The sequence below is a fragment of the Lygodium microphyllum genome, chromosome 16 (genome assembly GCF_053477565.2).
Source record: "Lygodium microphyllum isolate KBCC chromosome 16, Lygodium_microphyllum_v1.1.10, whole genome shotgun sequence".
NCBI classification, from domain to species: Eukaryota; Viridiplantae; Streptophyta; class Polypodiopsida; order Schizaeales; family Lygodiaceae; genus Lygodium; species Lygodium microphyllum.
In genome coordinates, this window is record NC_141150.1 from 41,596,011 (window position 1) to 41,608,760 (window position 12,750).

A 12,750-nucleotide genomic window follows, 5' to 3' on the forward strand; every position below is an offset into this window, starting at 1 on the left:
ACAGTTCTCCTCAATGATAAGATCTTTGGCAGAAACAACGTTTAAAAGCTTCACACATCATTGCTCCCCATCTGACTCTGGTGCAGCAATACATCCAATGGAAGTGCCAAGCATTGCTTCTACTTAGCTTGTGATATCTCAGGGATTGAGGAGAAAGCAGATCCCATAAACACTTCCCTCACTTAACATGACGGATTGAGTGAAGTCCAAACATATAGAACCCAATAAACAACCACATTTCTTTACCTACCTCAAACTCAACATGGACCGGACAAAATAGCCCTATAAATCCAATCACTCAAGGTGTGCATTGTACAGTGAAACTTCTATCTTATTCCATGCCAACCACTGTACCAGGGCATTGGGTAGTTTTATTCAACCAATCCATACATCTATATATACACATGCCAAGATTTATGCGACGGAAAAAAACCTAACATAGTTTACCCAACCCCGAGTCTACTAGAGCATTAATGCTCAGGAGTCACTGTTGAAACGCGTTCGTAAAAGAGGACAATAGTCCTCTTCAACAGTCAAGATTCGTTTTACATCATGCTCTGACTTTGATGCACTAACACACACAATGGTCAACAGCCTTGGCACATATTTCTTTAGCCTTAAACCATTAACTCTATTCCCATGAAGCACTCCATCAAGATTTGCTAATTGATAATAAGTGCCATCGACAAACTAATCAATGACTTTAAAAGGGCCCTCCCATTTGACCTAAAACTTCTTTTGAAAAGTTGTATCTAACTTACTATTGTACCTCAAAACCAGGTCTCCAATATTAATCTCCTTGTCTTTGAGCTCCTCATTAAATTTGCCAGTATTCTTCTGCTATTGCTGCATATAGTAATCCAAAGCTCTGTGTCTATCTAGTTGTACTTCTTGCAATCCAAAAGCCTTTCTTTTGCATGATCAGACACATCATCAAACAACTTTGAATACATACTCAAAGTTATTACTTCCAACTCCACAGGCATAACTGTAGTTTTACCATAAACAAGATGATAAGGTGAGAATGTAGTGCCAGCCTTAATTGCAGTCCTATATGCCCACAAGGCACAAGGCAATTCAAGATCCCAATTCTTACCATGACTCTCAGTTAACTTAGCTAGCATATGCATCATTTCTATGTTAAAACATTCATTCAATCCATTACATTGGGGATAATATGGCATCATATATATGTGCTGAATTTTAAACTTAGTGCATAAATACTCAATGAGTTCTCCTCGGAAACCCATCCCTCAATCACACTGAGAATTTCAAGAGGCACACCATGTTTGCAACATACTTCTTCATAAATAAACTTTCCAATATCCTTATTGCTAATGGACTTCACTACTTTAGCCTTGACCCATCTAGAAAGATAGTCCACCATAGTTAGAATATAGCATTTCCCCCTCTAGGTCATGGGCAACGGACCCACAGAGTCCCATTTTTCAAATACATCATACACAAGTATGGTTTTCCTCATTTTAGGTTTAAGAACTCTGTTTGACATAGCCTGGCATTTCTCACACGACTTACACCAATGATGCACAACAAATGTGTGTAATCATAAAGAGAGCTATAAATCAGTTGGGGTTAGAATAACAAAGTCATCCCTTTACCAAAAGCCAGATTAGCAAACAAATCTAGTGTCAAATATCTTAGAATCATTCAAATGTAGAACTTTTGGTTTGTAGCACAAAACATCTATGGATGTATATGTCATGCTCGCAAAGGGGAAGGACTACCCTATCATTCTAGGGAGGCCTTGGCTCATTATGATCAATGTAGATAAAAAATTGGGGAAGTAGGCAACTCATTTTCAAGAACGATAAAAAATCCCAAGGAGAGAGGGGGGGGGCGAGGGTGTAAATGTATATAAAGTGGAAAAGTGAATGAGAAGCTCATTCTTGTGTGTGGCCAAAAGTGGCTCTTCTCTTCTTCTTCTTCTTGTTCTTGCTAGCTTGAGCTTGTGCTTGAGAGGGAGTGTGAGAGTGTGAGTGTGTGAGGGTGAGCGACCGGGGAGGAGAAGCTCTCCATCTTCTCCTCTCTTCTTCTCTTCTCTTCTCTTCTCTTGTCTTGCTCGCAGCAATGGAGCTTGGAGTGTGGAGCTTGAGGAGAGGAGGTAACTCGATTGGCATGGAGGTAAGCTCACTACACCTATAGATATGGATGGCGCATCGGCTATGTGAGAGGTAGCCATTAGTACTCATCTTGGAATACTTGAAGCAATAAGTGGTACATAGGTCTTGGCGGTTGAGTGAAAGCTCCCACATTTTGGTTCCATTGCCGGGACCAACGGATTCAAGCCTTGAGCACTTGCACACTTTGAATCGAGCATTGAAGTAGGGGTTTCCCAAACCGGTGCTTGAGGTAGATAGGTAGGAAGCGAAGGAGTTTCAAGAGGTATTTGATCTCCTTAGCAAGTAGGTTTTTGGTTTTTGGACTTGGGAAAGTATGATGGAGTAGTGTAGGTATTTTCCTTATGATTTTTTCTTGCATTTAGGAAGGATAGGATAAAAACATTGGAGCAAACATTAGGGTTTTTTGTTGCTGTATAACAGGTTGAAACAGGGAAAAGAAGGGGAAACAATACAATTTTGGGTTAAATGTTAGGAAGGGAAGCAAGACTAAGGTGAATACAAGCCTAGGCAGGGTAATAAGAGGCCAAGAGTGGCAAGAAAGGCCACATTGTGCATTGCAAGGTTTCAGGAGAGCAGGAGAGAGGGTGAAAGCTTTGTCGAGTGGATCTGCTTCGATCTGGCCATCCAGGAGTTATTTGCCCAGCCCAGGTAATTCCACACCTCCCCTACATGAGTAGGTTGGATCTGGAGGTGCTCAACCAGTAAGTAGGAAAGCCTCCATTGCTCGGTGCGATGAATTCCTTGAAGCTCGGTGAAAAAATGTATCGTGCTCAGCCCGTCCGAGTGATGGTGATTTTGGGCTGAGTCCCAGAATCGACCCTCGCCCTCGAACCGCTTGGCCATTTGGCCCTCGGACCGCTCGGCCATTCGGCCCTCATACCAAGGCCCTCAGACCATCTGACCATTCGACCCACTACACTCCGATGCCTTTCACTCGGCCCGTTCAAGTGAAGCATTTAGACCAACTTTGAAATTCGGCCCTCGGCCCTACCGACTTGGCCCACTCGACTCAGCCCACTCGACTCGGGCCACTTGACTCGGGCCACTTGACTCGGCCCTCACCCCACTCGGTCACTCAACCCTTGGACAACCACACTCGGACTGGCCGAATTGGACATTCGGACCAATTACATTCGGTCCTTTCTCATTCGACCCTTGGCCCTCGGACGGGCTGAATCGGGCATTGAGCCCCTACAATTCAGACCTGTTGGGCCGAATTTAGATTTTTTTAAATATCAACATGTAGACCCTAAAACTGACCGAGAGACCATATGGAGTCGAAACCATATCATAGATCGATCATTGGGCTGAAACTTAGAGCAAGTAGTTCAAAATTTGGCTACAAACGGTCCTTCAAATCGTGCATGGCATTTACCGTAATGGCTCAATGGGCCGAGGGGACTGCCCCCCCCGGAACCCCGCAGAGGGGGATCTGTCCCCTCTGCACCTCCCCCAAGAAGGTTGAAGAGAAAATGTGCACCGTGATAGTTCCTCCAAATTAGACCCTAGTGTAGTAATGGCTCTATACGAGCATGGATTCTCACTTACAAAAGAGCAACCAAAAGCCCATACCCAAATAAAGATAAACAGAGATCCTAGAACCTCAATGGGCCAATCTAGGTAATAAGAGCAAAAAGGCCACACTGCAAAAATATATACGTGTTGCATTTGGACTACATCTAGTCAAAGCAGAATGCATTAACATCAAGCTGCAACAACGAGGATGACTAGATATGACAGTCCTAATGATAGATGCACCTTGAATAGCACTGCACAGACGATCCAAGATATCAGTGGAGAATCCACATCTGGTTGTACAGTTGGGGACACAAGGGCATTTGTCAGAAAGCTTAAATTTATAAGCCAAGACCCGGAATGAAGACATAGTACCACCTGCTTATCTTAGGGTCAAACTCACTGCGAAAAGAGAGCACACTATCGATGCTCTCATTGATGAAGGGGCAGATTTTAATATCTTGACCTTTGAAGCATGGACCCTACTAGGCCAACTTGAGCTCACACCGACTAATGTAACTCTTAGTCCTTATGGGGGACACCCACAAGCACTTATAGGGAAGTGCAAAAATCCTCACGACAATTGAAACTGAGAGCTTGTCTATCCTGTTTCATGTTCCTCCAAATGGTGCTAATTGCGAAAGGGAAACCCTCCTTGGAAGACCCTTCAAAGGGGCAACCAAGTGTGAGGCCGACTACGTAGCACAGAGGATACACTTGACACTACCGAGTGTGAGGATAATCACAACCTTTACCAAAGGTGACCTTATCGAACTTCGAGGAAAAGGCAAGGAAGGTGCTGATATAACAGGCAAGCCTTCTAACGAGAGCAAGGACTTGTTGAAAGAGTTGATACAAGCATAGGTTGAACAATGAGAACCAGTGAGTGAGGCCATGCGTGAAACAAGAAGGTCAGGAGACAATGTCAAGGACGGGCTTTGGACTTACAAATATCGTAGAAGACCCCAAAAGAAGCCCAAGTCTTATAGACGAAGGCATCAATGGAGGGTTAGCACAATGCCGCGATGGATATCCAAAGCATTGCTACGTGCTCAAGGGTATTACGCAGGCCATCGATGGATTTGGGTGCCAAAACCACTTGCTAAACCTCCTCTATCGGTCGAAGGCTAGGATGTATGAAAAGCAAAGAAGCGTAGGAGGAAGTCTAAACGAAAAACCAAGTCTCAAGTCAAAAGCATTGGAGTGACCGAGCCCCTCACGATCGAAATCAAGAAGCCAAACGGGACTAATCGGAGGGTAGATCCTTAGCCTAGCATGCTTGACAAGCATATATCAGATCTAATCGTTGAGGATATGCAAAAGCCACTAGTGCCCAAGGAGCCTTTGATTTCCCAAGAGGATAATAAGCATCATAGGCACAACATTGCTCATGGCAAGGCTAAATGCTCAACAAGGCAAAGGGCAGAATCATCTAACAGCCACGGGCAAATCTTCCAGCCAGTGTCAAGCCCACCTAAGAGTCCCAGATCTCCTACACCCTCTTTCCCTAAATGGACACATGAAGCACAACAGCACTCATCAAGTGCAACTGCTCAATCCCAATTTCTATCTCTAACTAAGCTTCCAAATGCCCAAGAGGTGGAACATGACACCACCCATGGCTCTCAACCCAAGGATATGCCTGTGCAATCCACCGTGGCTAGCCCGATGCTCGATCTAGACAAGTTAATGCTCAAAGGAAAACAAAAGACACGATCACTTTCGATTGGCCTAAGGACTTGACATTGCAACCCACTAATTGTAGCCGGTCCACTGAACTAGCTGCTACCCAATCAAGGATCACAGTAGTCACACCCTTTGGCCATGACGACACCCCTTTCTGAATACGTCCTTAGCAATTCACCCATGGAAGAGGCGTCACAACCAACATCCTTGACACCTCCAGCACTTCCAAAGCACCTAAAGCCTAGGTTTGAGGAGAAATCTCTCAAAGAGGTGGCCAAGGAGAGAACACATCTGACCAATCAGCCTAGCAAGTTTGTTCAGGAGGTCGCAGCTAAGTCCCATGAGAGCACACTAGAGGTTGCAGCTAAGTCCCATGAGAGCACACCAGAGAAAGAGAGTGCTAAGGCCCAACCAAGCACATCAACGATTGACCTAGTTCAGGGTCCTGAGTCCTTAAGGGAGACACCACAATTGTCCAAGAAAAAGAGGACAAAACAACGAAAACAACAGTAGTTTCAAGTGGTGGTAACGCCAAGACAATCGAGACCAAGAGCACGGAAGAACTTGGGAATAAAGCATTGAGTCCACCCTCTAAGGAACCTAGTGCCATCTCCCCTAACAGCGGTGAAACCTCAGACACATCCATGTGTTCTAATAAGTCAAAGCAACCATCATTATCAATGGTTGCTTGCAACACTCAATCCATCAACAACAGAACTCACATTGACCAATCAAGAGTGGATACAACACTGTCACAACAAGATGACAAATCTATACTAGTCACATCCAAGGAGAACCATCACACAATAGCAGCAAAACCTCAGGAAAAATGCACAAACCTCGAGAGCATAAGCAATCCTAGCATTGAACAATCTTGCTCATCTAGGCCTAAGCCCCCAACTATGCTCAAGCCTAGGGAAACTCCGAGAACCTTGCATGAGATGGTAACCGAGCAAGCCCTCGTTGAACATAGAAGTGTCGTAGAATGCTTAATTGAGTTGAATGCTAAACTCAAAGTATTCACACGTGTCTACATCCTTGCGGACATGGGAGCATTCCCTAAGGAGCAGCTTGAAGAATACTTGCCATTTCCCCTATCCTGGGAAGAGCAGAAACATCTTAATGAGCACTATGCCAAGCTCCTACATGAACGCATGCGACTCACCTCTGACGAGGAAGCCGATGAGCTACGCTTAATTGTAACATTCAATGACGTGCTTTGCCAACACAATCTCTTAGAGATAGAGAAACTAAAGCGACAATCAGAGGTTGAAATCAATTTGAAAAACGTTGGTTTGAAAGCCGTGTTGTAATGGCCGAACTAGGAGCCCAAATTATGACAGTCTCAAAGGAGCGATTGGCCAAATGGCAGTCTCAAAGAGACCCAACCTATGTGGCACCAACTTCCTTTCGAGTGCTGACTACCATTCGGGGTACGGACTTAACTGGAACTAGCCAAGAGAACTCTCTGGCTGATAAGGTTCTCACTGAGGAGGAGTTACATGTTGCCAGTAGACTCAGACAAGGTGCCATGCTACTCGATGTTGCAAAATATCTATTGTTATTGAGTAAGCTGCCACGAGTACTGGATGCTGTGCCAGAGTTCTACAATTGGTTTTTATCCTCATAAATAAACAATAAATTTTGTGACCCTGTACAAATAATATCAACACACACAAGCAATGATAGTCAAGCGCAAGGAGAAGAGTTGGGTTTGATAGGCTGAGCTCCTCAGGTCCTCTCACCAACATTTAGAAGTCGTGTGACCATTCCCGCCTCCAGGTGGAGGGTATGCAACCCTCATTACCGCCATAGGAAGCCCTGACTAACATCTCTGATGGCGTAGATGGGGCACCATCCCTTTCTATATACCTTTCCCCTTCCCGGTCCATCCTTCCGTAGATGAGCCATGAGGAGGAGTTACACGTTGCCAGTAGACTCAAACAAGGTGCCATGCTACTCGATGTTGCAAAATATCTATTGTTATTGAGTAAGCTGCCACGAGTATTGGATGTTATGCCACACTCAAGTACAATCCGGAGTTCTACAATTGGTTTTTATCCTCATAAATAAACAATGAATTTTGTGACCATGTACAAATAATATCAACACACACAAGCAATGATAGTCAAGCGCAAGGAGAAGAGTTGGATTCGATAGGCTAAGCTCCTCAGGTCCTCTCACCACACATTTAGAAGTCGTGTGACCATTCCCGCTTCTAGGCGGAGGGCATGCAACCCTTATTACCGCCATAGGAAGCCCTGACCAACATCTTTGATGGCGTAGATGGAGCACCCTCCCTTTCTATACACCTTTCTCCTTCCCAGTCCATCCTTTCGTGGATGAGCCCTGTCCCATTCCATGACAACCAGTCCACGCAACTTAGCATAAGCCAAGATCTGCTAATGGCTAGCACTACAAGATATAGACCTTATAGCGACGTTTAAAGCGACGAAAATACAAACAACAAAATTTGCCCCCGTCGTCGCAAAAAGCGTCGTTATTGACGACGCCATAGAACCGTCGCTATATGCGTCGCTATATAGCGACGCATATAGCGACGGTTGCAGAGAATTTGTGACGCTTATAGCGACGCCAATAGGGATGCGAGCAGTAAATTTGCGACGTAAATAGCGACGGTAACAGAGAATTTTTTTTTTGCATACAAAACGTTTGCAAACAAAAAGAATGTATACTGAAATCATAAAACTGATACATGAAATAAATACATGATCACATAAAATGCGATTGGTACAATCATGAAACGATATCACTAATACATAGAAAATGTCTACATAGATCAGGCGACTAAAAACTAAAGATGTGTGAGCTCTAAGGATCCAAGGGCGAGCTACAAATCCTCGTCCCCCGAAAGCTCATCACGCTGCAAAGGAGCATCAAACGGATTCTGCAGAAAAAGAAACAACATATCAATCCACCATACAATAATGCATTCAAATATCTCATGGTAACTACGGACAAGAAAGATGAGTGACTTACAGGGCCGCCGCGTCTATACAATTGGTCGATCAATGCCCTGAGACCGTGCCTCTCTGCATATCGAGTCTCAAGGCCTTGCGGATCGCGATTTGTAACGGAGTGCTGCAAAGAAAACAAAATGCTAACTGTTAGAAACATGATTGTTAGTACAAAGAATATCTCAAAAAAACAAATTAGCAAAACAAAAGAGAAACTTACAAAGTCCTCCAAATATGTCCTGTGGCCGCCACTCCCAAGATGATGCATCGATTCGGCCTCGATTCGTGCCCTCGCCGCCTCCTGCTACTGACTCCAACGTCCTGGCGAATTTATAGCCTCCTCCCTCAATCGGCGCCACTCGTCTGCATCTAACCACTCGGGCTTTGGAGCCCCACTCTTGATTGCCTTGCGTGTGTTGGATCGTCTATGTGACATGTATGCATGCATGCAATCCATCATCCAGCCCGTAGAGAATCTATCTACTGTGGCTGGCACCGGGAACTCCTCGTGCAAGGATGCTACTATGTAGTCCTTGCTCCCCTCTGGTATGTTCCTCCAATGATCCAGGACGTTGTGCCGAAAAACTTGTTGGCACAACTCCCTCATGCGAGCCATCACCCTCCTCCCCTCATCATTCATGATGATGGCTCCTGACCTACTATCCACTAGGTATCCATAACCCCTAGGAGTCTGCCTAAGATGGGCCCTCTCCCATCTCCGTCCATGCTCCTTGGCATATCCAGGAGACCCCTGTACATCCGCTGTACTGACGGGGGTACCCTCTCCCGGAGTGCCACTCAAAGGGGTGCCACCAAAGGGGGTGCCACCAAAGGGGGTGCCACCAAAAGGAGTGCTACCAAAAGGCGTGCCATCTGCCGACGACGACTGCGCAAAAGCCGGAGTAACTAGAGTGGATGTCCCCATAGGTGTGACAAATCCTGGAGGTGATGCAGCTCCAGCTGAACGACGAGACGGAGACACCACGTCCGTGTCTCCACAGCAGCACCCCCCTGATCCTCCTGCAGTGGTAGTCCCTCCCTCTGGCCCAAGTCGCGAGCGTCGAGATCGTCTGCTCGAAGTTGAAGCATCTGATCGCACTGAAGCTGATCTAGCAGAGCGCCCTGACGAAGAACGAGACAGCTCCTGGTTTGCCATCTCTCTGAATCTCGCGAGCTGATCTGGAGACATGCGTGCCATCATGTCCTGAAACTCCTCATCGCTCATCCCTCGACTCATCCTGAAAATGTCGATACCTGCACAGATAAAAAATGATGTTAGAATAATCAGTTTAAACTATACAAAGCACATTAATATAAATCATTTTTGAAAAATCCCTCTTAAAATGCATATCTTATCTACCTTTATGGAAGATCTAAACAATGAATTGAGTAATATAATTCTCCAAGAATGAAGTATTCTATGGTCCCATGTTAATCTCCTGACACAACTCTGCATACATTGGAAGGTCGATAGACATGTCACCACAAAAGAACGAGTCTGCCTCGTTCTCAAAAAATTCCACGACTTCTGTATTTCCATCATTGTTAGCCGATGCGGGCTCCAAGCTTGCAGTGGCCTCCACCCCTTGTAATATCAATCCCTCTATTTGCATATTTTCTTCATCTATGCCTGGAACATCGCTTTGATCATATACTCTCGCACCTCGAGGAGTTGAAGGTATAACATATCACCATCGAGGTTGTCGGGGGTTTGGATAGAAGATTACCTGTTCACAAACACTTACAAAGCGAGTTCAAACCATTGTGACATAAACCATGTCGTATTACAATTAGCAAGAAAATGACTATTTGTACCTGTTCACAATGGGCCGGCAACACAAATGTGTCGCGCAAATCCGTCCATTTTTTTTTCGGAATCTATTTCGAGAAATCCAGATGGACCTCGTCGAACTGTTGCTCCAGCTCCTCCAAGTACCACTTTGAACCATTGCACATCGAATAGTATCATGGAGAAGCTATGGTAATCCACCGTAATAATACTTTGCAAGTTCCCAAAATACTCCATCTCATCCACAACCGTGTTCGGATCCGTTGCTCGTCGCCGGCTCTCTTGCTCGAACCTTGCCATGACACCACTGTCCATTGTGGAGCGCATTTTGTCAATACGCTCCACCCGAAAATGCCGTCCGCGCGACCATGCTGCACTATATATTTTGTACTGCACATTGAAACACTCAAATTAGATGTAGCAAGCAAATTTAAATACGACACATTCTAAACCCCTCATTACCTTTGGACTACATCCGCTCGAGAACTCCCACTCCTTCATTGAGACCTCTGTCCCTTCGTTGGATGCTGCGGTCAAGGCTCCATGCAACCATCGTGTTGACATAAACTGCGGGATCTCCTCCATGCCTTCGGGATATCGAATCGGTCGGTGACGCGTACTGTGTCGGAATTTAGCTCGCGCTTCCTCTCGATCTTGCCTTGCAATCTGGTACTTGGCGAGCCACGTCTCCATGGAGGCATGGTGCAACATACAAAAGCGATTCACCTTCTCTTCCATTGAGGCATCCATTCTTTTTTCTACCTCATTTCCAACCACCACATCTCCAGTCAGCCTATCATTGTCCTTCAGCATCCATAGCATTTCATTGTCTGGTTCCACCATTGGTAGCCATTGTGAGATATGCACTAATGCCTCTGACACCAACCAACCTTCCGCCATGCTACCTTCTGGATGAGCTCGTTGTCGCACAAAGCCTTTCAGGGTTTTCATGAAGCGCTCCAGGAAGAACATCCATCGCGTATGGACAGGTTCAACAATCTCCACTTCGTACACAAGATGCACAAGAAGGTGAACTTGTATCGTGAGCATGCTAGTGGGCAGGTATTTCTCAAAGAGACAGACCGTCTTAACTGTTCCCCGCCTTGCGGATTCAATAGAGGACGTCTTAATCTCTTTTTGTGAGATCCATTGCACCAAAGTCGACAACTTGTAAATGGCCCTGCGAATTTCTGGAGTAAGGCATCCTGCGATCGCGATCGGTAGGACAAACTGCCACAAATGAGAAAGCATTATGAATAATGGCCACTTTTCAAATTGCAAAATGCCCACGCTAATTGCAATCCATTCTGTTCACAAACCTGACATATCTTATGCCAATCATGGGATTTTAGCCCAGACATTTGGTCATCTTTAGAAAATACAGACCTGAGAGAACGCATCATACCCATCGGAGTGCGGATAGACTTGATTACTTGCTTCACAATGCGCTCTTCTTTGGTAGACAAAACCCAGGGAGCGCGAGGAAGCTGCACTCCCCCTTCAGCACTCGACTGTGACCAAAGCGCCTCCATCTTACCTACCTCCTTTAAATCCATTCGTGACCCTATAGTGTCTCTCTTTCATGTGATGTGGTCCCACAGCAAGCTGCCCATATTTTTGAAAATATGCATGGGATCCAACAAGTGGTTGACTTGTAAGTGGGTCCAATATGGCAACTTGTAGAAAACTGAGAACCGTCACATTCCATTTGGATGTGATTCCAGGTTTACCATTTTCAGCTCATACCAGCTTGCAATCTCTTCAACCGAGATACTCGGCACCCATCATATAATGGTATGGATGCTTCCTCTCTAAGCGGGTCAGATGTCTCAACATCCATGGGAATCAATGCATCGATCATTGCCTCCATCTCAGGCTCCAAGATTATAGGCAGGTCGGGAAGGTTGTCTATCTCCTCTGGCGTTGACGGTATAGATGGGCCTTGCGAGTGGTCGATTGGCTCCTGCAATCCATCCATCACACGTCCATGAACTCTTCTAATTGGCCGCAAAGGGTGCACTCCCCCTTGGGTCGAGACATCACCCCCTAGATAGAAAATTTGCCAACAAGACCCAATCTTATTGTGTATGGTTTTCAGTTAGCTTGAGAGTACAATGCATGATTAATATTAACTTCAAATTACCGTTTGCTGAAAATCCACAATCGCCTGATCAATGATCTCAGATTGAAACTCACCAAATCATCGTTCGTGTTCTATAGACAATCGGCGTTTTCGTCTAAATGCCAACTTGCATTGAGAGCAAGGACATGGGACACGCTGATTAAGATACGTCTTGTGGTCTTGAACAATAAGACCTTCTTCGTTTTCCATCTTATCTACATTACAGCAAACAAGGCTTAAATGGATAGCTTTATGGAGATGTACGTCAAGTTGCAAGTTGACCATAAATCTTGCATTGTATATAGTAGTTGAGAGATATTCTGATGTTATATCTCGGCCTTGTATCATGCTCAAGGATTTGTTTGTCCCCCCCCGCAGATTTGGTTATTTCAGTCTTTGGTTAATCTGCACACACATTTGCTTGCTCTTTAACCCGCAAATCTTCAGAGGTATGATTGATAAATGTTCTAGAAAGATTTTATGTAGTATTCTAGACTGCTTTTACCAAAGGCCATGACC